This window comes from Macrobrachium rosenbergii, chromosome 19 (assembly GCF_040412425.1).
Source record: "Macrobrachium rosenbergii isolate ZJJX-2024 chromosome 19, ASM4041242v1, whole genome shotgun sequence".
NCBI classification, from domain to species: domain Eukaryota; kingdom Metazoa; phylum Arthropoda; class Malacostraca; order Decapoda; family Palaemonidae; genus Macrobrachium; species Macrobrachium rosenbergii.
The window spans coordinates 26,116,080-26,129,842 of record NC_089759.1 but is presented as its reverse complement, the minus strand read 5'-3'; the positions used below and the strand labels follow the sequence as shown (position 1 = coordinate 26,129,842).

At 37.0% G+C, this 13,763-nt stretch overlaps 2 long non-coding RNA genes across 3 annotated transcripts in view; one reads left to right on the top strand and one right to left on the bottom strand.

The window, feature by feature from the left end:
* Nucleotides 1-13,763, bottom strand: part of LOC136848765 (uncharacterized) — a 205,695-nt gene that overhangs the window by 171,141 nt on the left and 20,791 nt on the right. The gene's annotated exons all lie outside the window — the stretch shown is intronic.
* The window catches only part of LOC136848764 (uncharacterized), a 54,973-nt gene that overhangs the window by 39,848 nt on the left and 1,362 nt on the right, over nucleotides 1-13,763 (top strand). Inside the window, exons 3-5 of one of the 2 annotated variants that reach the window (XR_010856129.1) lie at nucleotides 1,423-1,683; nucleotides 2,838-4,828; nucleotides 12,428-13,638. This is a non-coding gene — a long non-coding RNA (uncharacterized lncRNA). The remainder of the gene's footprint in view (nucleotides 1-1,422; nucleotides 1,684-2,837; nucleotides 4,829-12,427; nucleotides 13,639-13,763) is intronic. The other variant, XR_010856130.1, reaches the window with a different exon arrangement.

Genomic DNA, 13,763 nt, shown 5'->3' with positions numbered 1-13,763 from the left:
TTCACTCTAGATGTAGTTAACATCAACAGCTTACTACCGAGTCTTTCTGGTACCCTCCGCCTTCGTAATGCCGATTTGATTACTTGTCTTGGCATTCTGTCCAGCGCCTTCTCAGTTCCACAAATATGTCGTATAACCTCCTCTTTTTCTGGTACTTTTCTTGTAGTTGCCTCATTGTAAAGACTTCTGTTGTTACTTCTAGTGTTTTTTTTTATCCAGTACCTTTTCCAGTATTTTCATAGCACATATGCTACAATCCAGACTGTATTTTTTTTCGATTTCATGAAGGCAGCACTGTCAAATCGGATGAAAACGTCACTGGGCCAGCAAACTTTTGCCCAGTCTTTCGTTATCCGCCGGTTAATTTAGAGCAGAAAAATTCATGGGTTTTCTTTCTTATGTAGTAGTATCGAAGATGCATGCTTAATTAAACAAACACGCACAGTCCTCAACCCCAACCAGAAATCTCTCGCGTGTGGTACTTCTGAGGTTAAGCAGCAATTCCGGTTGGGACGCTGTATCGTATGACGAGGGCAAGTGTTCTCATAATCCGAAAATAACAGCAACGATTGCTTTCTTCTTCATTCTGCAAATATCTATTACTTCTCGTGATGAGTCTATTTTCCACTTTCTTCGAAACAGGTCTCTAGTAGTGGGAGGCACGTGGAAAACTCGACAGGTTTATTTCTCGATCTTTTGGTTTATTCGATACTTTTGTTTTGTTTAGTGGAGAGTTTTGATAGAAAACTGAATAATTTTAGTTTATGGTAAGTTATGTTCTTTGGTGCAGTTTCAAAATAAATCTCATAATTTTGTGTAGGACGTTGTAAAATAATCCTGAATGGTAATTTTTTTTGTTCATCAGGTTGATAGTTGTATGTAAACCTGATAATTATGGTTTATGTTTGTTCCGTATGTGTTACGTTGTTCTTAAGAATCTCGAAATAAACCTGAATAATTTTGATTTATTCTGTAACTGAATATGTAGTTGGGAGCCTTAGTTTAAACCTGGTGATGATTCATTTCATATTTTGTTTTCAGTAGGGAGCTTTTATATGAACTTTCATTTATTTTATTATCTTGTAATTTTGTGAGAAACACATTCTGGTAATGAAATTATTGTGTAAGGTCACTCTGTACTGAAGCAAGCTCAGTTGTAGCCAATTTTATTATTTCCCAGTGCATACTGATGCATGTCAACCAGGATATCGTCAGTATAGTACACAACTTCAAATCTTTTGGCAACTGCTATATCAAAGCTAATAAATCACTCCGTTATTAAGAGATATTATGCATTGTTTAGTAATAAAAGTATTTAACAGTATCTGAAATATCTCGTAGCTTGCTGGATTATTTCGCCTATCGTAAGTTAATGGTTAGTTCTCCAGAGTTTTGTAGCGCCTGACTGAATTATATTTTCAGGTACAAGTAGTGTGTGTGTGTATTGGAAAAAACTGACTACCACGTACTTAATTGGAATACTAACTTCTGCCAGCGCTGTCTACATTGATTTTGTCAGTTGTGACGTCAGTCTCTCTAATTAGGTTGTGGGAAGTTGCAATATTCGGCGGAGAGCAATATTGCACTTTCCCCGGCCTAAGTAGTGATGACACTGCCAGCCTATTGAGATAACGAAGACAGAACACGTGTCCTTCTCAGATGCATGAGTATGTAGCAAACCAGGTAAGGGCGAGTGCATCTTTGTAGTTTAATCTAATCAAATTGCACTAGTCCCGGCCTGCTGTGCCAACAAGAAAAGCGCCAGCAGAAGTTTTAATGCTCTTCCCAAGAAGGATTTAAAGTTCCAGATGTTTCCTCATTTGGTGCCGTTGCTTCACTGGAAGTCGATTGCGGACAGGTAGGTAATGTATGTTAATTTGACATGTTTATATGAATAATGATGACAGTATTATTTTGATTTTTAAATGTTGTATTTGTACATTGCATCACTTTTTTATACTATATTGTACCATAATTTTAAAATTCATGAATTAAGATGCTGTTACTGATAATAACTGTAGTTTGCAGTTTAGATGGTGAAATTTATCTCATACTGTTTTCTCAGAAAAAAAAAAATAGAACATGCAGAACTCCAGCTTTTTACCTCTTGTGAGATCGTATCCAGATTACACTCTCCTGGTTATGTACTGTGTGACTGAGTTTTGCCCAAGTTTTTTTTTCTCCTCTGATGCGTTTGAACTTTAACCAATTACAGGTAGTTATCTTATTTAAGCTGACAGCAGGATATTGTATATTGTAACTAGACGACAACACTTTTAATTAGTTTGTTGTTAGCAGCATATTCTTATTAAGACTTTATAAAGAGCTGACTAGTATATGCTTGCCAAAATGTTCCTATAATAATTATGTCCTACAATGGAGAATTATTAAAGTATCTCAAACTGCTTGCTCCTATTTTTTTTTTAAGACCATCAGTATCTCTTATTTTCTATGCATCATAAGGCTTGCTGAGCATCAAGGACACTTCCTGCAAGATTTATTTTGCCATACTATAATTTTTAGCTCTTTATTTAAATAACTGCTGTGGAGATTTCTGACTGAGCAAAAAATATTCAAACTTCAAAGACAGTTAATTCAATTACCAGTAATGTTATAATTAGTTAGGGTCCAGGTTGGATTAATGACAGACTTATCTATAAGATTCCACTTTCAGAATCTTCAGAGAGTGGATAATGTATCATCTATGACTGCCTTATTCATAAGATTCCACTTGAAGAATCTTCAGGGTGTGGATAATGTTTACACTGAAAACATTACTGTACCTTTTTTACATCTTTACTGATGGAAAATTGTTCTAGCTTGCTATTTTTCCACAGATGTGATTAAAGTGGCTGTGTACTATTGATGACCCACAAGGACGAGGTTTCTGTATGCTTAAGTTCAAGGGATATGAAACCACAGCAGTAACTTGGATAATGGATATAAAGGAATAAGTTTAGACCAAATTAAAGTTGCCTTCAATAATGATTCATTATTATCATCATCATTAATGCTTTATGTAACCTTTTCTTTATGGGTTAAGAAGTGAAATGAGTTCTCTCCTCTCCTTTGTTTTGTCCACTCACTGCCTGAATTCCCCTCTGGTCCATGTCGTCATCTACTTTCTTTTGCAAAGATTTTCTGGGTGTTTCCTTGTCTATTTTTTTATTTACATATTTAGTACTAACTAACTGTGGCTCTTCCCATTCTCAATAAACACCCAAACCATCTTAATCTTTGAGATCACAGTTTTTTCAGCAATCTTTCTACTGATATTAAGAACTTCCCAACACTCTCCATCCATGAATCTCAGCATTTTGCAGTCAGGTCTGTCTGAAATCTGTTCCTCTGTAAGTGGTACAATCCTTATACAAGCACCAAACTGTTTTTATCTTTACTTATGGGATGCTAGAAGTCTAGCGATCTCTGTCCACTTTATCCATGTTGTTGCAACTCCTTTTTTTATTGCCTTCTCAGTAGTTACTGGACAATCCAACATGTCGACAAGGTAACAGAAATGTTCTATGGTTTGTCCTTCCATCTCTCTTTGCCTCACTTCCCTTTTGCTCTTATACATTTAAGGCATCAACAGCCCTCTAATGTATAAATTTTGCAATGTCTGGCTCTCTTGTGATACCATGGAAGAACGAAACAAACATGGGATGACTCAAAATCAATACAGTATGTGTAAAATAAGTTTATGGTGACTGGAAAAGAAGCAAAGGAAAAAGTACAAAGAAATGTGATCTGTGCTATGAGAGAAGTGTAGTTGAATTCTACATATCTCCTATAGCATTGATAAGGCCACTTTTCTGATTGTACTTTTTCCTTTGCTTCCTTTCCAGTCACCATAAGTTTGTTTGGCTTATAATATATTGATTTCGAATCCTACGGTATGTTCCATTTTATGATCATTTGAGCATTTCTACAAACAATTTCTCTGATTGCCCTATTAGCACTTTGTCCTCAGCATATGGCAACTCCCAGGACATCCCATTTTGAAATCTTGTAGCTTTCTATTTTACTGATTAAAAAAATGAACCAGATGATAGGTTGGCACCGATGTTCAATTAAAATTCTCTTGTGCAAGCAACAGTCTTCATTTTACATCTTGTACTAGCTTAATGACTTTTTCCAGTTCCTCAGTCTTCATGATGAACATCTAATTGCATGTCTTGGTACTTTGTCAAAAGCCTTTTCAAGATCCACAGATGTATGGTGTAATCTCCCATTTGTTATTCGTTGTTGTTACACTATTCTACTAGATGTTTTATTGAATTTTACAATTTTTTCTGTTATAATTTTACAATTTTTTCTGTTATATCTACTGATCTACTTATTGTTCTACTGGTGTGCTGTTATACTAATAACTGCTCCATTAGCTATTTATACCGAACATCCACCTTCTCAATAACCAATCCATTATTGTACTTTCTTCTAGTTAACTCCATGAATAAAACTGATGATCTCTTGTCAAAAGATAAAAAGACCTGTCCAGTTTTAGGGCTATGACTATTCATAGCCTATACTTCTATTATAAGTTGATTTACAACATAATACACAGAAAAAATAATGTGTAACAACTAACCTGATACTCTTCTACTGCCAAACAGTTATCCTTCTTTTCTGTTACCCTTGCAGGTGCTATTCTAGGGGCTATAAAGATGTTAGATCTACAGCCATGAAGTGGAGTATAGGACTGTGTAACCTCTTCTCAGGCACACGGGAAAGGATACACACACAAAAAAAACAAGATCACTATGAAGAGCATAACTTTACCAAGACACCTCCGCTCAAGTAAAGCCCTCCCTAGGTTCTAGGAGTTGAGGTCAGTGGATCTTTAATTTGTCAAGTCATGAAGTCTAATTAAATGATTCCTCCTCATGAAAGACCATCCTCCTGTGTGTTCATGTCCAACTTATTGTTTTTTTTTTTTCTCATATCCTCTGATTTAGAAGTTTCATGTTTTGTGTCACAAAGTCAACCTCATGATGTAAAAACAATTACTGTAATGGAAAAAGTTACTGAGCCCTCTCTGGGCTTCTACAGTTTGACCTTTGTGGTCCAGAAAATTTAGAGACCAGTCATTGGCCAGACCGTTTTCAATCCTCTAAGAAAAGGATGTCTCCTCAGTCCTTCAACCTATCAGAAGGGTCCCATTTCTCCATAATTTTCAAGATGCACATTTCCAATTACCTCTTCATAAATCTTTTAAGAAATTCATTGGCCTGAAGAGTTATGTCTTTCATTTACTTATTAAGAGAGCTAGTCCCCTTTATTGATGGCAAATACAGTTACTCTGCGTCCATTTGAATTTGATGGATTTTCCTTGCTCCTCATGAAAACAGATACCATTGTCTCCCATGTGTCCTGAAAAGCAGTTAAAATATTGCCACCTCATAAGTACGAAAGACCTCTGGTGGCACTTATTTTGACAACAGAGCCATCACATCAACCATCTGGAACTTAAGGTGATCCTTTTGAGACACACAAATTTCAGGAATCAGATAAATGGTTATACAGCATACCTTACAGAGGACAATCAGACTGTGGTTGCATGTTTAAAGAGGCTCTTTGGAACTTGTTCTGTAGGTGAAGGTAATAATGATGCTCTCATCTCTTTTTAAAGATGAAGGTGATTTTTTAATAATACTTAGGAATCTTTAGTAGAATTTCAACTTATTCTGATTCTATTATCAGTCTACTGACTTCTTCATCAACATTATAATTTAACTCAGACCAAACAAATTTCAGACCGCTCATCTTTCCTCACTACCATTTCTTGACTTAGTGTTCAGTTGCTCTCTGTCCTCAGTGCCTGGGCTTTGGCCATAAATACTATACATATATGGCTATATTCCAGCTCTTTGCAGTCTTACTCTTCCAGCTTGAATGTGAGCAGGATTCATATTGTTAGTTTCTATTCCAGACTCACGTCATGTTATCACAGTATCTTGGTAGATTTTTTTCTGCAAGAATCATAAAGTAATAGACCCCTGAATAGTCTCGAACCTGTTGGTTGCAAAGGATTTTTCATATTAGAGGTTTTCCTATATGGGCCCAGTAGTCAAAAAACCTCCCTCTTAGATTCTGTCTTAGAAAGAGGATTCTTTGTTGCACATCTGGGATGCTGTGGGAGTTTAGATGCTCTAGATGTAATGCCTTTCTTCCATACATTCTTTGAAGATCCATGTTTGAGAAAATAGTGATGTAGGCAGCCTGAAGAGTGACTCATCAATTCAAAGTGAGCCTAAAAGAGGTGGTGATTCTCCTCTGCTTATGACAGATCTCACAGATCTCTCCTTGGAGCTTTAGTGGTTCAGTCTTCTTCTCCAACCTTTCATCAACTTAGTGCAGAGACCCTCCACATTCTGTTTTGAATCTATTCAGTCTGTTTTCTAAGAAAAATCTGCTTTCTGACAGGGTTACCAGTTGTTAAAAGGAAGTTAGGTGTTTTCAGGAAGGGTGACCTTTTCTGACAGATGTGGAATGCAAACCCCTAATATTTCCAGATCTTCTTTTACTGCTGGACATTTAGGTTTACCTATGAAAAAACACAAGATAACTGCCCCCACTGTCTACCATCAAGGGTTACATGGTACCTCCTTCCCATGGTCCTCCTAACGCCCTGAATCTTAGAAACTCCAAAAAATTGAGGCCAAATTCCATCAACCTTGAAAAGAAAAGGAGACAGGTCACCTGCAAGTATCTCCCTTTAAATGGAACAATTTCCTAATCCTCATCAGTATATTCTCACAAAGCCTTTATAAAAAAACATTTCCCCAGGACTTACCTATAAAAATAGCTCCCCTTTTAATATGCATCTTCCAAGCACATTAGCATACTGAATGGATGCAACTTCAATCACACACACACACCAAACTTTGATAGTTGCTGCCTGTAATTCTACCTATTTAATGTGAAGACTTAACTTCCATGTTCTCCAATTGATTCACCAGGAGCTTTCTCCCTCCCATGCCTTTTAGATGTGGCATAAGCTAACAGACATGAATTCTTCCTGTACTCTGTCAGAGCTCTTCAAATGCAGATCTTCAAAAAAGATCCTTTTAAGCTCCATTGCCACTGCTTATTCATAACTTCTCCTTGCCCTGTCTCAGAGAACACTATAACCTCATGGTTTATAAAAGCTATCATACCAAATGTACAGTTAATGATGGCCAGCTTGAATTGCATGGCCACTTTGCCTCCTACTTCTGGGGCATCTCAAAAAATACCTCAGTACTTATGTAATCTCTCTCTTAACCTATGTTTCTTTATTGTCTATTTTCGCTCTTATCACCCAGAACAAAGCACTTGCTTACTCTGTGAGTTCTATAAGGGTTATCTGGACCTTAATTTCTGTTGTATCCTGCTCACTGTAACAAACATCTAGTCCTATTTCAACAAATCCACCAGTATCTGGGGTAGTTCTATGTGGCTAAATGGATTTTACCTGTCTTGACAACTAACAGTCCACAACTTGGAGTAGGTTAATGTGACAGGTTCAGGTACAATACCTTGTTTTATCATCCCATCAGACAGCTGCTTTGTATTTGAAAGGCCTTTCCATCAAAGTAGGTAAAAAACTTCATGTTGCTTGCTCACCTCCCTCTCCTCCAATATGGTATATAAGTATCAATATAAATGATAAATAAGTTGGGTGAGAGACATGGGACTCTTACATCTCTTTAGGAGGATTTCTCATCCTCTATGGTTACAGGATCATCATCTCTGTATAACTTCTATATGCAATCATTCAGTCCATACCAAAGAATAAGGCTGTGTAAAGTGACAGAAACAAAATCCACTTAGAAATATTTTGTTTAGGTTTTATCATACAATTATCGTCTTCACCAACGATAGTCAGAAACTTATGATTTCCATAAATATAATATTCCTAGACCATTCATCTAAGAAGGGCTTGTGTAATGTCAATGACACCATGTTAATGCATTAAGCAGATACACTGGAGACTTATAAAAAAATGTACAGTATCACCAGCTGTCAACTGAATAAATTCCATTGGCTATCCATGGGGCACCAAGATGATGATCTAGTGAGCCTCCTGGTGGTCATGGGGATTTATTAAATTTCTAGACCTGCTGGCAAGCAGATAACTTAGCAGATAGTAAAGAGTTTACGAAAGAAGTGATAACCTCTAACCTTGTAGTACTTTCAAGAAGATGCAGTTTTAAGAGATGTGTTTAGGAGAAGTTGGATGCTAATATACAATGCCCAATTATTTGACTTCCCCAGGGGTAAACACATGCTAAATGATAAAAGGTTCCAAATAATCAGGTCACTGATTACTTGGATTACTGTACAGTAATAATGAAATAAAATGTTCAAACATAAAATCTTACTGAAGACCATAGCCAGTTCAACTACCCTTCTAGTTCTTATCACATTTTACTGGTCAATTGTAGGTGATTTTTACCAATACAAAATCACTACTAATCTTATAACCAAATGATTTTCTAACTGTCTAAACATACAATCCCATAAGTCAACCACCTCTTGCAACAATACAAAAGAGAGTATAGCTTTTCTCTTACCATACTCCTTCAGGATCATATACCTATATACAGTAATAAGTACTATACATTTGTAAATGGTGAGACTCAGCACTGTTATTAGATTGTCTGTGCCAAGGAAAAGGAGGTTCAGAGGTTGTTGCCAGTGAATGGGGGGGTAGGGGGGATGGACAGATGTGAAGGCAGAGGCTCTTTTGGCATCTCTTCTATATCATCATCATTTTGTGCCCAGTCAACAATACCCTGCTAGGTGAGCTTGCTCAGGACATTAGAGGCTAATGCCCCTCAAACAATCTTGATGATATTCTTGTAGTTGCTCTTCCTCATGTTCCCCAAGACCATAAATTTATCTTCCTCATCTTCATTCTCCTGGAACACAATACCAGGCCACAATTTCCAAAAATCTTTGCAATGTTGACTACTTACTACTTCATTCTATGCTACAGCAGCAACATAAAGAGTACCTTGATGTTAAAATCATGCTGGAAGTCTAGCACAGACTGAGTGAAATTGAATCATTTGTACAAAAGATGTACGGCAGTTACTTGTAAATTTCTGGACCAATCCTTGGTCTATGAGTGATGTTGGCTGCCCTGCCACTGCCAAAGCATGTACAGGGATGCCCCTCTGAAATAGACCTTCTTGAGCAATGTACACCTTGGCTGTGATTCAAGTTGTGCTTAAGTATAAGCTACATGATGGTCCTGATGTAGCATTCAGCATGAACAGAATTGGATGTGCTGCTGATGTCCACTTGTATATAGGGCCTTTGAGTTCATCAACCACCCTTCCAAGAGGGGAGATGACTGCTCTTCAGATCATGCCAAACATTTTGGCTTTCTCTTTGCTGAGTATGCCTGAGGTGGGCTTCCCTTTTGCCCATACTTATGTCTATCATTGTCCCTGCTTTTCCCGTTTCACTTTCCGTGAACTGACTGAAAGACAGTGACAAAGCTTTCATGATTGTTTGGGGTGGTGAAAGTGAGCTCGTTAAAGGCCTTATACCATTACTCAGTCTTAATCCTTCCAGCATGGCATGGTTGGTGGAAAAATCACCCCTGTACAGCAGGATTAAGAAAATTTAGAAGGAAATACAACAGTACCCTGGTCGTTGGGGTCTAAATTAAACTCTTGGACAAATGCGTCACTGGGTGGAAGGATAAGCCTTTGACCTCATAAATTCTTAGTATAATTGTCGCCTTTTCCATTTTTTGTGTCTACAGTATACTGTATGTAGAATACTTTACACTGTTTATATTATTGTTGCTCTTTTTCCCGGCTTGGTTACCCTTAACTATACTTTTAACTGTTTTTGATTTCCTGTATCTAGCGTACAGTAATGTACTTCATGATTTTATATCATATGACATTACCTTCTTCATGGTATGAGGACGAGATAAGTTTCTCTTCTGAAAGCTTTTAAGTAAATTCTGTTAAAAGTACTTGGTCCAACTGAGCTTTCTGGTGAAATGTGGCTGGTTCTCTGGCTCTTGGTATGAGTTTTTCAATAATTCAGTTTTCCTAGAGATATGTAATAGCACCTGAGTTCTTTTCTGTCCAGTACTTTGCCACCTTTAGAGCCCATTTTGGTACACAAAAATAGCACAGTACGCACAGTATGCTCAAATAAAGTTTGTTGAGTATTTTGAACTGCTAGTCTGCCTAACTCAGTGGTTCTCAACCTTTTTATTGCCACGCCCCCTCTAACAGCTGGTCCTTCCCTCCACGGCCCCCTTGCATCTATGAGTAAAATTCCCTCCCAGATTAGGAGGAAAATAGAAAAAAAAAGAAAAAGAGAAGGAGTTTCGAGGGACAGGGAGGGAGGTAAATAATTACAAAATAATGGTAAGCCTAGCGAATCTAACTAGAATGGTAGACTATAGGAAACTAACGTTAGAAGGCCATGATACTTTTTCATTCTTTTTATAAACTTCTGAATAATAGTTCTTCACTCTTGTTAAGAGAATAACGAACGTAGTTCTAGAATTTTTTAATTTTACGTAGGCCTCGCGCCTCCCCTGGAAATTGCTGACGGCCCCCTAGGGTGGCGTGCCCCCCAGGTTGAGAACCACTGGCCTAACTTGTTTTCCAAGGTTGGCATATCTTTCTGAGCTTTATAAAAGAGTGGCAGACCCATTTCAACTCTATTCTATCTCTCTCTCACATGTAAGAGACTAGCAACCATGCCTCATTTGAGAGGCTTAGCCTCACCATGTGATCTGACTCACCTGAGATGGCTAGCTGATATCACTCTGGGAGCCAAGTGATCTTGGGAACTCCAAGGTGTTTGTTCCATTTGATTTATCATTTGTTCTGAATAATTCATCCACATTTGAAATAGAACTGTTTGGAAATTTACCAAAATGAAAAGTATTTTGAAGAACTGGTTGTTATAATCAGACTTTGATCACTCAGCTTTATGAATCCAAACTTTTTAAAAATGTTCTTACTCTTCCCTAATTACTGTAATTTTGACAGGTACCAGAAATTAATCAAAACACTGTTTCACCCTAGACTACTTAGGTTTGAGACAACAGAAGAAGCAGCACTAACAAATATAAATCTGAGGTGGCACAGAGGATTAAAGTAGCTCATAATCTGAAACAAGTAAAAAATGTGATGAAGTTTCTTCGCCGCACTAGTTTTCTGTACAGCTGCAACAGCGTATAATCAAGGCCACCGAAAATAGATCTATGTTTTGGTAGTCTCGGTATACAGTAATACTGTATGAGCCACGGCCCATGAAACTTTGACCATGGCCCAGTGGTGGCCTATCCTATACTGTTGCCAAAAGCACGATTATGGCTAAGTTTAACCTTAAAAAAAAAAAAAAACGATGGAGGCTAGAGGGCTGCAATTTGGTATGTTCCATGATTAGATGGTGGATGATCAACATATTAATTTGCAGCCCTCTAGCCTCAGTAGTTTTTAAGATCTGAGGGTGGACAGTAAATGTGCGGACAGAAAAAAGTGTGGACTGAATAAAGTGTGGACGGACAGCCAAAGCTGGCACAATAGTTTTCTTTTACAGAAAACTAAAAATGCATGGGAGGAAATATTGAGGATGAAGAAATAAGGCAAACCATTTAAAGATGAAATAGAAGCTCCAGCATGATAACAAGCAATCTTTAAAATAGCAAAGGTAGGGGAGAGACTGTGGAGAGGAGCGATTGTGAATAGATGAATACTGTCTGAAGGCAGTTTTGCCAAGCTTTGAAAACTATCTCTGGTTCAATATGAGCACCTGAGAAAGTCCCTCTCAGGATGAGATATCTCTTCATTAGTGCTTAGCTGTAAGTTCCCTGCATCAGGAATTTAATCAATTTGTTTTGAGTTGAATAATCTATTTGTACCATTGCTTAAGCTTTTGGTTACAGTTTTCCTTGAATCCTCACAAATGATTTGAAAACCAAGTTCAAGAAATCTACAAGTTAGTCATGTCTTCTTATGAAAACACAATACTGGGCATTATTTGGTTTTCACATCAACATCAGAGCTGCTTAAAGCTGGAATGATGCCGATTTTAAGTTGCAGGCTTCTCTCATAACTTTCTTGTGCTTTTTTGGGTCACTTGTTCTCGCTCTGTCAACATCATCATTATCAACCTCATAACCATGAACTTTTATTTAAATCAGGTTATCCCATTACACAGTTACATGTATGATAATACTATTAATTAAATTCCGACAGAATGAAGTGTTACTGTTAGCAAAGATGAGCACATGGCAGTCAATCATGGAAGCTCTTCTATTCTACGAGCATCTCTCTATTTTTTTTTTCCACTAGGCAGAATCATCATCTTTGAATTCAGTATATACTGTACAATTTCCAATCTACAATAACCCTATTTACACCTTCAAAGGTCTTTATTATAAAGATTTTCTATGTTCCAGATCTGAAGGATACAAGTGTGCTCACAACAAATCTGGGAAACCTCTGAAAGTTGTATTGTACTCATCTGTGCTGTCATCAGTTATAGATGGTGAAAACTCTCTTGCTTATTCCCTCCTGATGACAGATAATTTTTAATTTTAGTTTTAATATTGTTGTGGATCACAGAGGGTGGATCATAGGTCAAACCAGAAAAGGGTCACTACTGAATAGTTCTATCAATTTTGTAATGATTTCCCAAGGATCTTTAAATCTGCAAAAAAATTATTTGTCATCTTTTGTCCTTAGAGGTCTTGTTTCTCCCCTTGAATTTTGGTTGCAGCCCTGCTAACTTCACTTGACTTCTGTTAGTGAAGAAAAGAAAGAACAGAAAGTAACTTTTAACTGAAAAACTATCAGAGATCTACAGTAGCAAAGTTTTAGTGAGTTGCATAGTAGGGATTCTCTTTATTTCTTGTTTCCCTGATACTTCTTTTCATGGAATGATTATTTGATGTGTGAAAGGTGATTCTATAGTTTATATTTGAGAGGAAGTGGATTATATCTATATGCAGATAGATCTCTTTTGTTATAAAAAAAAAAGATATCAATGTAAATTTTTTTATACTGTTGTAGGGTCATGAGAGAGCCTCAGATAATGCTGTTTTAGTGGTCTTGTTATATATAACCAGCAATGGAATCTGGCACATCCTAGTTGTCTTTTTATTCCCAAATTTGATAGCATTTTCATAACTGTTTACCTCTGCTAAAGCATCAAGCCTGTTAGATCACTGTCCATACATATGCAAGGCATTTTCTTTTGTGTTCCCATGTTACTTGTGGTGAATAAAATCCCAATCCTGCTTAAAATCAGAAGTATAATTTGTAAATATTATGCTATAAAACCCTAACTATTTGGCATTTCGCAGATTTACTGCCCTAGCACTACCATGTTTTTAGAGAAATAATCCAACTACAAAGAAGTCTTGCATTTCATATTGGAACACGGAAAACACAAGGGGTCTGTTAAATGCCTCTTGTCCAGGTCTGGACTAATGAAATGTGAACAATATAATGGCGATAACAAAGCAATCACCAGAAGCCTTGGTAAAGCACCTGAGATCTATCAATCAAGTGAAAAAGATGTATGGTAGTTCGTTTCATCTGTTCAGTGGGATGGAAAGAAGACAGAGAAGTCTGTATGAGGAAAAAAAGGGAGGCCAAAAGACAGGAGGTAAGAAGATACTGGAAGGTTTAGGAGGAATGGAATCAGAATATCTATACACACAGTAAAGAAAAAAGTTTAGGATTATGAAATGGATGAATATAAAATGAAACAATATGAAAGGTTGGCAGTGT